General features: G+C 38.2%; 1 protein-coding gene across 24 annotated transcripts in view; it reads left to right on the top strand.

The window, feature by feature from the left end:
• The window catches only part of NRCAM (neuronal cell adhesion molecule), a 145,634-nt gene that overhangs the window by 33,247 nt on the left and 96,308 nt on the right, over window positions 1-16,079 (top strand). For all 24 annotated transcript variants that reach the window (XM_030960484.1, XM_030960481.1, XM_030960480.1 and 21 more), the window contains exon 2: window positions 11,933-12,028. The gene's annotated coding sequence lies outside the window, so the exon portion shown is untranslated. The remainder of the gene's footprint in view (window positions 1-11,932; window positions 12,029-16,079) is intronic.

Below are 16,079 nucleotides of genomic sequence, written 5' to 3'. Positions count from 1 at the left end.
GATGAGTGCTACAAAAGAGTGGGTTAGCTGGGTGAGGAGAGAGCTGGAGGTTGTTTGCTGTGCTGTGAAGAAGGAGTCAGTGCTGTGAGGGGCTGCCCATGAGAATTTGCCACGAAGGTATAGGAACTGCAATAAGATGACAACAATGGCCATAGAAGCCCCTCAAAGATAAGCTCCTTACTTGCTGAGTTCACATTTGATTACTGTGTACGTTGTAAACTCATCACCCTTTGAGGCATGAGGCTGTGTTTGTTTGGTGCATGTGCTAGCTTTACTTTTGGAGGAGAACACAGCACATTTACCTCAAGCACCTGCTGGAAGTGCATTGGTTTCCTGGGTAGAGCAGTTTGGAAAACAGAACTCAGGCTCTTGTGTAAATAAAACCTGTCCTACGGATGGAGATTTCCACTGAGTTTGTAAAACAGGTAGCTATTTTGCAATTCTATATATGGCATACAATTTGGTAAGCAAAAAAGGGCTTTAAATGGATTATATTTAAATATCGAAATTATATGTAAATTATATTCCTCCTTCTACAATTGAAAAGTAAAATAATTTGATACCTTTAGACTTGTGTCATACACTCCTAATGAAAGGAGGAGATGGTGTTATTGCAGAGGGACCACATGGCCTCAGGAGGTAATCTAACATAGCTGTACCTGCTGCTGTCACAGCTGCTGCAGTTACAGCTGTGCCATTTCCCAACTGCTCCAGTGCTGTCTGAGTAGCACTTCTGCCTGCTGCAAACCAGGTTTGCTCTACAAAAGGCAGTTAGTAAATAACTGAACTGGGTGGTTGGCAACTCCAGCAGCCTCCTATGTGCAAAAATAATTCTAAGCACCTTTGCTATCTAAGCTGCTAATAAAGGAGAGGTACATCTGCTGCTCATCAGGTTGTTTGATAACTGCAAAGCAGGCTTCTGCAAAGTTCAGGTTCTTGTAGAGTTTTTTTTTTTGTATCCTGTAGGAAGTCATTTGACAAATGTGTGAAGTAAGGAAAAAACCTATAAAGGGCACAGCTTCTTTGGGATTTTTAAGCAGTGATAAAGCCAGTTTCTATATGTGTGTGAATATTTAATCCCTTACTGCCGAGAACACAAAATCATGCGATGGATGCAAATCAAAACCTGGACCTGCTGTGAGGTTGGATTTGTGGTAATTTGGCTGCAATGAATGTGATGTTAATTATTTTAATAAAATTTCCATATTATAATATTTAATAATGACTTTATTTCTACATGAATCCTACCCTTCTTCTTCTTTGATCTTTTTGGCAACTGTATAAAATATGCTACTTTCTTCCTCCACTGCTAGTATTTGTATAGTGTATTTTCTTGATGAAACTATCTTTTGAATGTGTGATTTTCTTGCTTAGCTCACCCCTTTTGCTATGTAGTTTTACTGTCTTTAAAGGAAATACAAATTTATTTTTTTTTTGTTGCAAAGGTGAAAAAGCTATTATGCTTCTGTGGCTCCTGGTTAATATTCCCCCAGTGGCTACTATAAAAATGAAATATTTATTCTATTCATGCAACCCAAATTCAGCCGTTAGTTGCTACACTAAAGCATTTGACAACATACAGAATATTAATGACACAGAGTCTTTGTGAAGATGTGAAAGGCACATCTAGAGACAATACTTTAAAATCACAAGTATAATTACAAAGAAAAATATCAAATGTCCTATTTCCATAAGTAATGCCAAATTATTCAAATGTATTTAAAATCAAATGTGGTTCTAACTGGACTGCAGCAAGGAATGGTTTCAAGCCTTTGAGTATTTTTTTTTATATCCAGATCAATAGTTGAAATTTGTTCTAGATCAGTAGTCATGAAAATTAATTTGCCTATCAGAAGACTGACAAAAAATCTTTTTAAAATTGTGACCTTGAAGTCTTAATTGTGTAGTATAAAAGGGCTCTGCCGTAGTGAAAAACTTGCAATGTTTAAGAAGTTAAACCTGAAAGCAGTTTAGTGTGTGTTTTTGGGATAGATGTTCATGTTTTAGTCTCAGAAATAGAAACCAGGTTTAAAGTGAAACTTTGTGGAAGATGAAGCCCAGAAATGCAGTTATGTTCAACTTTTCCCTTTTGAAAATGGTCACATTTATCAAAATGGGGGCTTCCACTCCACAGCAGCAGTTCCAGTGTGGCTGTGAATTTCACACAGGTATTGTATGAGCTGCTTGGTCTTTAACTTCCCTTCCCCTCCCCACTTTGTGCTGCTCCAGCTGTGCAGGGCAGTGGTGCCTCCAGGACTCTCCTCTGGGGCCAGCATTGGGCACTGGGAAGAGCTGGGGCCCAGCAAAGCTGGCACAGTGTCAGGAGGTGGTCTCCATCTGTTTTTGGTTGTTTTTTATTTTTTTGGTTTTTTTCGTTTGTTTGTTTGTTTGTTTTAGTTTTGTTTTTTTGTTTGTTTGTTTGTTTTTTGTTTTTTAAGACTGCTTTACTGCTGAGTGCTGGTTTTTTGAATCAAGATCTTGTATTTGGAATTTACTGGAAGAATTATTGCGGATTTGTGCCTTTTTCAACAAACAGCCTTGACTGCAATACTTTCTGGAAGAGAGACTGGAGATAAAATGTACTTTTTTGCTAAGTAGATGCAAGCCCCCATAGTTTGTCTCTGAGGAAAATCCCTATTCTTTGTATTTTAGGATCTTTGTATAGCAAGGACAAAGGGGTAGAAAAGAATCTCTTTTTTTACTTCAATATGTTCCTCAGATTTGATCTGCAAGGGGGAGAGATTGTCTTCCCTGTGCCGCTGAAGACTGGGTGAGCCACAGCCAGTGCTGCTCAGTGTAAAGGAGAAAGCACTGCCACACGTCACATTCCTCTTGCTCTTATTTAAAAGCAAATTACAGCTGTCTGTGCCAGTGCTGTGGGGAGCCCAGTTCTTTTGTATGCTTGGCATGCTCTGTGTGTGTGTACAGTCCCTAAGGAGTTTCAGGTGGCTAAACTTAGTTTCAAGATGTCAGTCAAGTTATTGACACAATTCAAGCAGACAGCTTCTAAAGTTTATCAAAGTGATACAAAGAAAGAAAGGTAGATAGCTGGAGAGTGTTCAAGTAAAGTTTAAGGCTCTTATAATTTGGATGTTTCTATGTGTGATTGTAGATGAGGGTGGACAGAGGAATATCAGCAGCTGAATGTGGCCTCCATTCCAGCCAGATTCTCCTTGGGTGGGGCAGGCTCAGGTATAGCACATATAGCACATGCAGAAGTTCAAACAACATGTGCCTTACCAAGAAAAAGAAAAACCTTGGACTGCTGCAGCATCCCAAAAAGAGTTCTACGTCCAAAGAAGACTCAATTTCGTTAATTTTTTTCCTTCCCTTGAGAACAGACAGAATCTTGATTCTGTCTTGTTGGGATTTTTTGTTTGCCTGTTTGAATGGTGCTTTTTCTTTTGTGTTCCTTTTTGGTTGGTTTGTTTTTTTTTTTTTTACAGAATCAAAATTGTAACCTTACTTCATAGCTATCATCTTCTTTTTATCTTCTTCCCTTTCTTTCATGAGCTTGATTCTGTTTATTTTTTTTTAATGTGTAGTTGATGCAAATTCATTTTGGCTATGCACTTGATGTCTTTAGTTTCAGTAACTTCTAGTTAGCTACAGGCACTGCAGCACCAGCAGATCTGTTTTGTTCCTGAAGCTGCAGTTGCTTTTCTAGCTGCTGATAAATCTCCTCATCCTGAGGCTGGGAAGTGCACATTTGTCTACACTTACACTGTATTTCTTTATATTTACATGGCTTTAGGCATCCAGTAGTCAAGGGCACTCATTGTGCCCAAAGAGGAAGGGCAAAGCATTTGTTCCACTATGAAAAGGGATGGAGAACAGTACTAGAGAAAATCTTAGTATAATTAAAGTTAATGCTGTGAATCTTATTATGGTGCTTCCTCATTAAAAAGTAACGTGAAACATAAAGAAAGCCCATGTACAATACTTAACTGGATGTACTGATAAAATAATAAAGTGAATAAACCTTGAGTTATTTGAAGAGGACTCTTCTCAGTCAGCTGTGCTGGAGTCACTTCAGGGAAATCTCACACTCCTTGGCAACTTCTCTGTGTGACAAACAGCTTAGTGCCTTACGTATGTGAACAAAGGCTCTCCCTGTAAAGGATTAAGAGGAATGGGACCTGCATGAGTCTGCATCCCCAGAGCATGTGAGAAGGGATTTTCTGTAGCTGGCAGATAGTCTGCTTTGGCTGGTACCATGAACTTCAGGAAAATGTAGAAAGGAGACAAAAATCTAGGAATTGTGATCAGGACATACAGGCTACAATTATTTTGGAGCGAAGAATAATTACTCAGGTCTAGTTAAAAATTACTTAACCTGATTTCCCTACCCTATGTTGGTGACTGGTAAGAAGTAACTGGCTATGTTCTTGTATAGAGCCTTCTGTTGTTTGTAGGAGAAAAAAAAGCAAAAGGAATAAATGATTGCTGAAAGAGCAACAGCAATGGATTTAATTAAAGTATGTCCATGAAATTTCAGTGATAACAGCTTAAAACCAGTAGAAGTGGTTATGATGAAGTTTTACAGTACATAAATAAATTCTATACTCCTTAGAGGATCCTGCTCTTCACAATTTTTGCTTTGTAATATTTTAGACTTATTAGATACTCCTTAAAATTCACCTCCCAGCCCAAGTACTTGGGTTGATATTTTGGGATAAGGATACAAAGTGACAATGAATAGTCACCTTGCATATCTTGTTATCCCTGTGAAATTGTCTTTTTGAATGTCGTCTCGATTTTAAAGTATTTTCAAGCTCCACAATCATAAAGTTATCTTTCATAAAGAAACTCAAAATTTTTGCATACAAAATTATGATTGCTGAAAACTTTACTGGTAAAGGAAATCAAAACTGGAAAATTAAAAATAAAAAAAAATCAAGTTTGTGTATGCAAAAACATGGCAAAGAGAAAATGAATCTATCAAAACATGTACGTGGAATAAAGCAAGACTATGCATTTCTTTAAGTCTTATGTAGGAAATGGAAACATTTTGCATCTTGAATTTCAAACAAACAATAGTAGTAGTAATAGTAGTATGATCCAGGATGCCTAATCTAGGTCCTGGTGTAATCATCAAATTGAAATACTGTCTTCATCATGTGGACATTAATGGTGTACATTTCAATACTGAAGTCTGTACTCTAAAAATTATACTATTGATATGTTTTCAGTAGAAATTGTTAGGCATACAGAAGCTTTAAAAACACTCAGTGTGCAAAGCATCAGGTAAAAGAAGGAGCCCATTTTATTATTGCACTGTGATTGTGAGCCTTCGATCTTCTTCATTGCCCTAACCTAGCTGCAGGAGCAGCTTTTATTTTGGGTCATCCTTTGCTCCATTCCTGAGTTAATTGTGAGCCATGCTGCATTTTAGAGTCACAGATCCCATATGTGTTTGCCCAGTCCAACCTCCCAGAGTCCAAAGCCTGTCCCTGGGGTTAAGCTGCACCATGAGGTTAGCTCTTCAGCTGCTTGAAAGTCTCAGATGAGTATTGCACTAACTAAATTTTGGTGGGAATATGACTTTGACCTCAGCATAAGTAATTTGTTTCTTTTCCTGAGTATTATCATATAGCTGGAAAGAGTTGGGGACATTTGGAAAGGAAAGCCAGAAATGTGTTCGACATGTCTTAGGCGTATTGACAGTTCCTAGATGTTTCTCAGAATCTTTTTTTTATATTTTCTAACAAGCAGATCTCAAAGTAAGGAATTGTGTACTGTATGTGCATATCACAGTTTTTTTCTGCTTAAACAGTTCAAGAGGCCAGAAAATGGTTTTGTTAATAAGTAAATTGTGCACTAAGTCATTCCTAGTTGTTATATTAGTTTAAAGCTTCCTGAGGCTAAAATGGGACTAAGATTTAAAAGGGTAATATTATGATTACAAAAAAAAAAAAAGTGCCTGTCTCAGTGAACATTTCCAGAGGCAGACATGATTATTTCTGTTGAAGAAAAAAAGCTATTGTGACTGAAAACCTTCTAATAGAAATGTATTGGAAAGTAAGGGAACCATATCAAAGGCTTCTTTTTAAGTCTCTACTACAAAGAGCCTGTTTTATTATGATAGCTGCTGTCCTAGCATTCAAGTGACAGATTTTGCTATGGGTTTTGAGCTGTCCATTAAATATAACACCTCCATTTTTTGAATGTTTTGAGTAGCCCACAGAGTAGCTACTATCTGAAAAGTGGGAATCGCAGTGGGAAGCTGAAGAGGACTGGGCTTCTTGACCATTTAGTGTTTAATGGATCTGCAGCTGTAGTGAAGCAGTGTGCAGAAATAATTCTGATTAGGCTTGGTCAATCAGATGACAAGATGAACCTTGCCCCTCCATTATTCAACTATAAAATTCAGAGGACAATTTCTGCTTAAACCCAGTTAAACACAAAAACTCTGGTCAACCAGTTATATATGAGCTGATTTCTTGATATAATATGCAAAGGCATGCAATATGTCAGAGGCAGAGGGGAGCAAATAGTTAAAGATTCTGTATTACCCTAATCGTTTTCTTTTGGGACTTCATTTTGGAAGGAATGATTGAAACCATGAAAATAACTATTTTGAGAATCGAGCTTTTCCAAGAATTAGATGTTACTAAGCAAAAATAACATGAATACTGTGCCACGCTTGTGGCATGGCAAGTAGCTTCTTATTTACAGTTTCATGTCTGCTGTTGTTGTTTGAATGTACAGCTGTAAATGTGCAGTTAAAGATTAGTAACTGAACGGCAGAGGCTTTGCCTAATCAACACCATACTATTTGATGATAAATTTCCACATAAAAAAATTAATGACCTGTAATGGTTATTAAACTAATTTTTTTATCCTTCTTAGTTAAGTGTTTGCAGCTCTAGAATTAAGACACATATGTGAAGTGAGAGCTCAAATTAGCATACTCAGGTTCTATTTTGTCAAGTTTAGGAGTTCAGGTGGATGCAGTCATTACTGAACCTCACTGGCAATCTGCTTTGAAGTATATTCTTAAGTCCAGCTCGTGCTTTTGTGAGGAAAAATACTGTTCTGAGGGGTCTTAAAAATGGAATAGGTTTCAAAAGGATCAGATGGAGTTATTGTTCTGTACTGGTTTTGGTGCTAATAGAGACTGACATAATTCATCCTGCTAGCTTCTGACCCTTAAAGTCAGGAATGTTTTAACTGGACTTAAAACCCAAACAAACAGAAAACCCCAAACAGACAACCCCCTCAAACAAACAAAAAGAAAAAAAGGCAAACAAAACCAAACCAAAACAAGAAAATCAATCAATCAAATAAGCAAAAAAACAACCAACCAACCAAAAAAAAAAAAAAAAGAAACCAGAGGGAAAACCCCGGATTTGTAACAGAACAAACCAGAAAGTTTTTAAACAGTTTCTTTATTTAGGAGATTAAAAAAATGTTAGTTTTCTGTACCAGCGTTACTTCAAGGTAGTTCTTTGGAAAGGAAGGGTGGTCCAGAGGCTCATGTGGTGTATGAGATCAGCGTCTGTATGAATGTGGGCAAGTGCATTTGACTCTTAAAATGTATTCCTTTATTTCTCAGTACATTTTTACATTCTTACACTGGAATTTCACTACTGAGTACAGATTGTAGTTTTTGCAGTGATCTGTCTCTTAGCCTGTTGGAGATGAGGGCAAGTTGTTTGTCCCACTGGCAAGTCATCAAGGAGAATAAATGTAAGGAAGAAGTTAAACTGTATCTCTGAGTAAATAGGCAAGTCACAGGTAGCTGCTTGGAAGGAAATTGTGGATGTAAGGTCTGGGGGAAAATCTTAATGTTGATTGCATTTTCTATGCACTACATATGAAAAATGTAAAAAACCCTATATATATATATATGTTCCTTTGGGTTTTTATAATTTTTAATTTCTCTTAAACAAATGGAAAAATGCCCTAATAGTGTGAGCATACTTTTATTGAAAGGTTCATGCAGCTAAGCAGATTTAGCTGTGCTTTTCTGTAAATACAGGGAAATGTTTAACCCCTATTGTATGGCCACAAAGGCTGTGCTGATCACACAGAAGCTTGGGAGGGCCAGGGACAAAGCGCCGGGCGGCTGGAAAGGGCCCCTCTTGTGCATGCCCCTGCCCACAGGCCAGCAGCAGCAGGGCTTAGCACCAGAGTTTTGTCAAGCTTGCAACATGGAGGGGAGCATGGTACCAATTCTTACCACTTACTAACAGGAAGAAAAGAAAAAGCAACCCACCAAAAAAGGAAGAGGACCCTGGCAGCTGTATAGCTACATGAACAAGGTAATGGCCGAGTTCCCTTCTCTACCCTGGTGCTTCCCACTCACCCAGATAATTGAGATTGATGTACCATAGTGTTAGTTAGTTTGATTTATTGGCATGAAGTATCCTGAAAAAATTCAGGTTATAACTTTGAACAGGAGAATAAACCTATGATATGTAACATACTGAAACATTCAACTTTGATTAATAGTCTAGGAATTGACAGAATGAGGTTAGCATTTGTATCCGTGAAGGAATGGTGTGGCTTTGCAACATAGTAAAAATCAGATGAAATCTGTGTTCTGTTTTGACTAGTATAATATGTGTAAAATTTGGGCATTGTCCTTATGGATGCTAATATAATCTAGGCTGGACTACCCACTCTAGGAAAGTGTCCAGCCTCGTCTTCATGAGGGTGTGTGTATCAGAAATGAAAAAAAAAAAAACCTCAAAGCTGATTTTGTTGCATTTCCAGTGTATTTTTTTTCCATTATTACTTTGGCAGAATCGTCTGGGGTTGGGCACGCCCAGAAATAAGATAGATATGACAGCAAGATGGATCTCTGCCCTCATCAACCAGCCAGGGTGGTTTCTCCTTTTCTGAGAGCTCCTCATTAATCCTTAGCTCTGAAAGAAGAAATTACACAAGGCTGAACAATGGAGCTCTGCAGTACTGGATTGCATAGAACTGTGCTTAAATACATTACATATCACAAAGCAAATATTTTATATTAAAGAACTTTGCACAGTATTGTAAAGTAAACAGAAATTGAATTAAATATATGTGTATATAGATACATTATTAATTTTATGAGAAAGCTGCATATTGTCTCACTATTGCTTTTTAAGGTTGCATTAAAAATATTAAAGTGTCTTGACATTTTAAAGAATATTTTTGAGTACATTTCATATAAAACCATTTAGCCAATCAAATTATGAAATAAAAACTGGATTTTTTTTAATTTTGGATTTCTCACATTGAACTTTTTACATAGTTACGTATTGGTGTCTGTGTTATTTCTTTTTCTAAATTTAGCTTCCCTGAAGTCTATCAACACTTTTACAAGAAAAGCAACAATACTATGTAAATTGGAGTTATTTCATGAATATTTGAATGAATAAATATGTAGTAAGCATAATGTCAGGTGCAGAAAATTTAAAAATGTGCTTTGCATTTCCACAATATGCTAGTGACCAAGCAGATTATAAGACCCCCAAATATATCTCATAAATTTTAAAACATATTTCATCTAATCTCTGGACTTGTTTTAGAACCATCATTTTTACCCTCCTCCTTGGTTTTTATTTCCTACTCATTTTTTCCCCTTCTTTTAGTGAATCTTAGAAGTCTTGAAAAGATTACCCATGATGTCAACAGAGCTGTGGTTTTCTGCTGCATATGAGGTCTTATGCAAGTCATCCCTGGGTTTCAGAACATGCCTGACTTTTAAACAATGCCCTTGAGGCTACAGATATTCTTAAATGGCAAAAACAAGAGGACAGGAACAAAAACCTGTTATTGAGGTAGGCTGGTTGGCAAGGGCTGGGCTACATCTGCATTTTAATGTTTTACAAAATGAGTGTCTTAAAAAAGAAGTCTGGCTGTAATCTTAATGTGGTCTGGGTGCTGTGGTGTTCCTGCAGCCCTGATAAGCAGCTGGTGTCTTTTAGTTCAGAGTACCTGGGCTGGTGGGAGCTGTGTTGCAGCCCACCAAAGTCGTGATGTTACAGGCTAATACTGTAAATCCTGGGCTCTGCTCCAGTGGGTCCCATGGAGGCAGGCAGAGGCTGCAAATGAGGATGCAGTGCCTGGCAGGCGAGAATTGCAGGGCTGTCAAGAGTGGAGAATCAAAACTTAAGGCAGCCTTACCCATGCTGTGGTTTGGAAGGATTCTCCAGGCTGGAACATTCCCTAAAGCACACTCAGTTTTTGTCTTGGAGATGGTTTGTTGGAGGATGGAGCCAGCCAGGAAGCAGCAAGGATGGCAGGGTGGATGTAGCTGGTACCTTGGTGTCATGGGAGCTGTGTGATCACTGTCAGGCTGTGCTGTGGTCGGTTTGGAGCTGCACACAAGTTCTCTGTTGGCTTTGGCTCATCCGGGTCCTGCTGGTTTGCAGGCAGCTTTTCCAGCTGAGTATAGAGGCAGGGGGTTGGAAGTGATTTGAGTGCCTGAATAAAGATTAAGGCAATGAAGTGAATCTCCTAAGAGAATTCCAGCCCAGTGAAATAAATTATGTATGTATGCCAAAACTCCTGATGTTACACAGATAATGTATTGTTTCCAATGTTTTATATGTAAGAGCAACAAGTTATTTTGGAAGAGCATAATAAAAAGCAATTTATGGGAAGCGTTGCTTGTTACTGAAAGAAATAGCTACAAGAGAGTTCTAGTCAACAGTTAAGGTTTGGCCAAATGGCAGGCCAATCTAACTATAAAAAGGCTTTTAAAAGTATATGGAAAGAAATTGTATGACCGAATTATGAATTTGATGAGAAATGAAATTGATTTTCCTGTATCACCATTGTAAGCTGAGATGTTGCAGTCTCTCCTGGTTTACTTTCCAAAACAGCACCAATCTGCAGTTAATACTAGACAAGGAACTTTAATTACTTTTCTACAAATAAAATGTATATGCTTTTGTGTACAGGACACACAATAACAGGTGCTGCAGTGATGCTAATTTGTTGCTGTTTGCTGCAGTTCATCACCAGTTCACTGAAATGAGGACAGCATATTGTGGCAAGCTAAAAGATGATATGGGGAGTCTTCGGAAAGTTTTTGAAGCTCACTTTCAAAATTCCTGGTCTTTCTTTCACCTTGCTTACTTGAAAGTTCGACTCCTCACGTGCACTACCATGGAAAGATAGGCAACTTGTTCTCAACAAAACATTAAATGTGTTTAAAATAGGTTAAAGTAACAAAAAGTAAGAGATGAGAGAAATTGACTGTAGAATTCATGTCAATAAATGAAGAAGGTAGCAGCTGAATTCAATACAAGCCTCTCCTGCTGTCTTCTCTTTGTTTTGTGCTTTTAAACTGGGGCGAGGAGGGGAGCAGGGGATGCGAGTCCCATCCATCCACTGGAATTTAGGATGTTCTCCTAGAAAGTAGGAGTTAAGATAAATTACAAATTTCCCTTAAGTCACAGCCCTCTCTTTCTAGGCAAGTGCTGTTTGTGACCAAGCATTTCCATTTTGCATCCACCTCTTCCAGTGGATGTCTTTAGAATTCTGGGCACCCATAGCACAAAGAGCACTGAAGTGTTTAGTCCTGAGGTACCCAGTGTGCCTTAAGCTGGGTTATTGATCACTGGAAAGAAGTGGTTAAGCTTCCTGGTTGTCTTGCTCAAGCTTTGTGAAGCACTGACTGGTTTTCACCAATGGTGCAGAGAGCCTGGATAAACCATAGTTTATGCTCTAGTTTGATCTAAGTGGCTATTTTGCAGACCTAAATGCAAAACATAACTTTGAAACCTAGGGAGCTGCTTTTCTTTCTAATGCTTCTTGTTTTTTCTTTGGCCCAACATATATTAATTAGCTACTATTAAAATAGCATTTCATTTGACTTAACTGAATTTAGTATTGCAGCTTTATAAAGATATATATGAAGTGTTTGTTGTAATTTAAGAGTGAATGTAATTATTTACCTCTATAAAAATTTCAGGTTGTATGTTATTTTTTTCAGGCAAGGCAGTAAAATAAAGAGCTGTCATACAGGAGATAAGAAAAGAAGGAAAAGTAAAGAGAGAGACCAACTTTTTCAGAAGTTATTTGTACAAAGGTAAGATAATTTTTCCCTTATATTTTATTTCTAAGTGGGGAAAAGACCCCAAACTACTGGTATTGATTTTCTATCTCATAGATTTCCAGGATAGACATATAACATGTTATGCATTTACCTGCATTTTCATGTTTGTTTGAGTTAACAGTCTGTGATTGATGTTAGTTTGTTATTTCATGATTTCATGTAATTGCAGGTAGCCTCAGTCATCTTTGATGTTCCTTACTGGAGAGAATAGGTGTCAGGGCAAGTCAACTAGTGAAAGAGTGAGTCAGGAATAATGGACTTAGAATGAGCATGAAATATTGTACCAAAAAATTGGAAGTTTTTTCTTCTAGCATAGACCACAGATTCAGTGATGGGAACATTCTGAAATCTTTGCTCAAATGGTTTGGGTTGTAACACCTTTTTTCCCAGTGCCCCTTGAACTCCTCCCTGCTCTCTCAGCATAAGACGATATCTTTCCTTGAAGTGAGTAGTAGCTGCTGAATAGTCATCTGTGGTTTAGTATCTGATTTTCTTTAAACTAAAAATCTGATTTGGTACACTATGTAGTTCAGTAGAACAGGACCTTTTTGTCTTTTACAGTATGTTGTTGTCGATGGTTGTAAAGCATTTTGTCTCTCATTTATGCGGTCAAGCAGACAGAGCACCTGAAAGCATCAGTAATATGTTTAAAACAGAGAAGGGAGGAGGTGGTCACTGAAGCATTTTGACTTCTGAATTACTTGCTGGCAGTTTTTCTGAAAGTAACATTTAAAGCATGTTTAAAGATGTTACTTTTCTGAAAGTAACATCTCTCCCTGCAATGAAGATACTTTGCTTGTTTGCTTTTTACCTCTTCTGAAATGGTTCCTTGTGTTAGTCACTCAGGAGTTAAATGCTTTATTGGATAAAGAGAACTGTTACTGTAAGGTTTTTAAACTAGACTGCTCTGAAAAAAAAAAAAAAAGACCATTGAAGACTCTGAAAGGCTTTTTGGATGGTAAACAAGTTAAGGAAGCTCTGAAGTTCTTTGGCTTTGCTACTGGCTGCTCTCGCTCACCAGGATCCTGGCACCCTATCACTTGCCTTCATTGCCTCCATTGCTCCAGTTCTCCTGTCAGGGAATGCCACCATACAATACATCCCCTAGGGCTAATTGGATGAGTGACAACCAGCCAGCTCCAAAGTGACAAGTGTTTGAATGCCTAATTGGGTCAGTGCACAGGTGCCTGCTCTTCATGAATGAGATGTTCTAGCTTTCCTCTGTGACGTTCTCTTGGTTCCTCTCATTTTTCCTACAGTTGTGAAACAAAAGTGCCAATACTTTGATGTGAGAGAAAAGGCTTTATCAAAGGAGAAGGATGATTTCCCATTGCCCTGCTTTGGTTAAACTAGCTTTACTGCTTGAGTAATTGCTGGAGGAGACACATAGAAATTCATTACAGTGATGGAAGTTTGCTGATACAAATGGACATTTCAGTAGACGATAAGGTGAATAATTTGACTGGTAATGACAAATGCATTGCCTTAATCTCTGTGTTAGATGGTTCTCATACTGTTTATATGGGCTTGGGCATCAGAAAAAGTATGTGAGGGAAAAAGAACTTATTTTGTTGTGTTTGCACGATGAGGCTTCTCCTGAGTCAAATAAACAACTTGCCTTCATATAATGAAGTCAGGCACAGACAACTGTTTTTTCTTATTGAAGGCTTGGTGTGTGCATAGAAAACAACTGACATTAAGCCCATAGTCTATAATACTTAGATGTGTTTGCCTTCCTTTTGTCTCTTCCACAAAGAACCATAGGATACCTGGTCAGAAAGGGTGTCTGGAGGTTGTCTTGTCCAACATCTGCCCTGATCAAGTAAAGCAGATTGCTGCTTGGACAGCTGTTGAACAACCATAGAGCAGAAAAGGGCTTTATTTTTTTTAGGTGGAATTTCATCTGTTTTAGTTTGTGGCTATTGCCTTTTACCTTGTTGCTGGGCACCACTGAGAAGTGTTGTTTACCCCTGTCCCCCTGAGGTATTTATACATGTTGATAAGATCCCTTGCAGTCTTCTCCAGGCTGGAGTCTCAGTGTTTTCAGGCTCACCATGTCAGATGCTCCAATCCCTTAATCATCTTGGCAGTCCTACCCTACTGCATTCTGGGATGTTTATGTTTGCTTTTACTGGGCAGCCCATGAGTGGACACAGCCCTTCAGGCATGTCTCAGCAGTGCTGAGTGGAGCAGAATGATCTTGATCCCGACCTGCTGACAACATATTTTCTTAATGCAGCACAAGATGCTTTTGACCTTCCGTGCTGCAAGGGTACCCTGCTGGCTTATGGTCTTGCTTGGAGCCCATGAGGACCCCCAGGTGTTTTTCTGCAAAGTGTCTTTCCAGCTGATCATCCCTCTTCCTGTTCTGTTTCTTGGGGTTGTTTCTCCCTAGGTGCAGGACTTTCTACTTCCCTTTGTTGGACATCATAAAATTCCTGTTGGTTTATGGCTGAGCTTTTCAAGATCCCTCTGAGAGCAACCAGCTGGTCTGTGAGCTGCTCTTCCCAGTCGGTGTCATCAGGAAACTTGCTGAGAGCACACTGTATCCCATCATCCAGGTCATTAATGAGCTAGATAAATGGAACTGGCCCTAGTACTGATCCCTGGAGTACACCAGCAGACTTTTCTTTAGCTAGACTTCATGCTGATCACAACCCTTTGAGCCCAGCAGTTCAGTCTATCTCACTGTCCATTTCTGTAGTCTGTACTTTATCAGTTGTCTATGGGGAATTTATGGGAGACCATGTCAAAAGCCTTGCAAAAGTCAGTATAAACAACATCTGCTGCTCTGCTGTCACTCAGAGCCTGCCATTAGCTGGTTTGTTCTCTCAGAGTGTCTCAGTCCCAGCAGGTGCTGCTGGCAGGGTGGTTCCAGGAAATCAGTGTTTCCCCTGTTCAAGGTTTGTTTAAAACAATATTCTCACTTTTGCTTTGGCTGACTTGAATGTGTATTTCTAAAGTAATGCTTTTTCATTGGCGTATATTTAAAAGTGTGAAGAGAGTTATTTAAACATAGTCAAGTTTGAAAATACTCTTAAGTGGTTTGAAGTCAGCTAGGTAGCTACTGTCAACACTGTTTATACAGCAACTGTTTATGTTCCTCATTGTCCTTACTAATAAAAATACCTGCTGACAGAAGTGGAAAATAAAGAGAAGAAAAGGCTTGACATGGCATTTCACAGCTGTTTAAGATAGACTGAAGAAAGGGTGCTTTTGATTGGTAGGAGTCAGAGGAATTGTTTATAACAACAGAAGTACAATTTTTCAAGTTTACATTATACCTCATAAAATTTTATTGTGAAAAACGCCCTCATGCTAACAAGGCTGGCATATCATCTAGTTAAATTTAAGAAACTTGATAGGAGAAATTGTCTGGAAAAGAGAAGCATATTTTGATAATCTGTAGTTTCCTAACATCAGCAAAGAAAGGATGAAGGGAGCTTTGTATTCAAGAATCAAAATGTAAGCATTTTACAGAAATTATCCCTAGAAGTCGGAGACATTTTTAACAGATTGGAAAATGGAAGGGTCTAGAGAGAGATCTATTCTATTTTGATTTTTGGAATTTATACATGTTAAAAAATACCTCACAAGGCTTTCATTTATTGTTAATAAACTGGTATGTTTCATAAATGTGTTTACAGCTAAAAAAAAGTTTAAACAGAAGTAGCTGTAACTCATGTAGGGATCACAGCCACTCTAGTTCTACTGAAGCCTGCCCAAATGTAGTAAGTATATGGTGTCTAGGATAATTTTGGTGTTCATATAAACCATCTGGTTTTGCCCAGCTTTTTTTCTCACCTCATATAGATTAAATTAAGTGGACCTCTTTAATCACTTGTTCCTTTTTAGGTGTCTTGCTATGTGTTTTTTCAAGATACTAAAAAAGAACAGTGTGTAAGTTGTGAGTTTCCTGAGTTTCTCAGCCACAGATGCATGCTAATTTTACAAGAACTTTGGGTGATGACTTCTGTGGGATAAAAGTGATACTCCTACATCACTGCGAATTTGAGTCTGTTTC

Source organism: Camarhynchus parvulus, chromosome 1A (assembly GCF_901933205.1).
Source record: "Camarhynchus parvulus chromosome 1A, STF_HiC, whole genome shotgun sequence".
In the NCBI taxonomy this organism is placed as follows: domain Eukaryota; kingdom Metazoa; phylum Chordata; class Aves; order Passeriformes; family Thraupidae; genus Camarhynchus; species Camarhynchus parvulus.
Note: the sequence above shows the minus strand (reverse complement) of the source record. Positions and strands in the feature narration are given on the sequence as shown.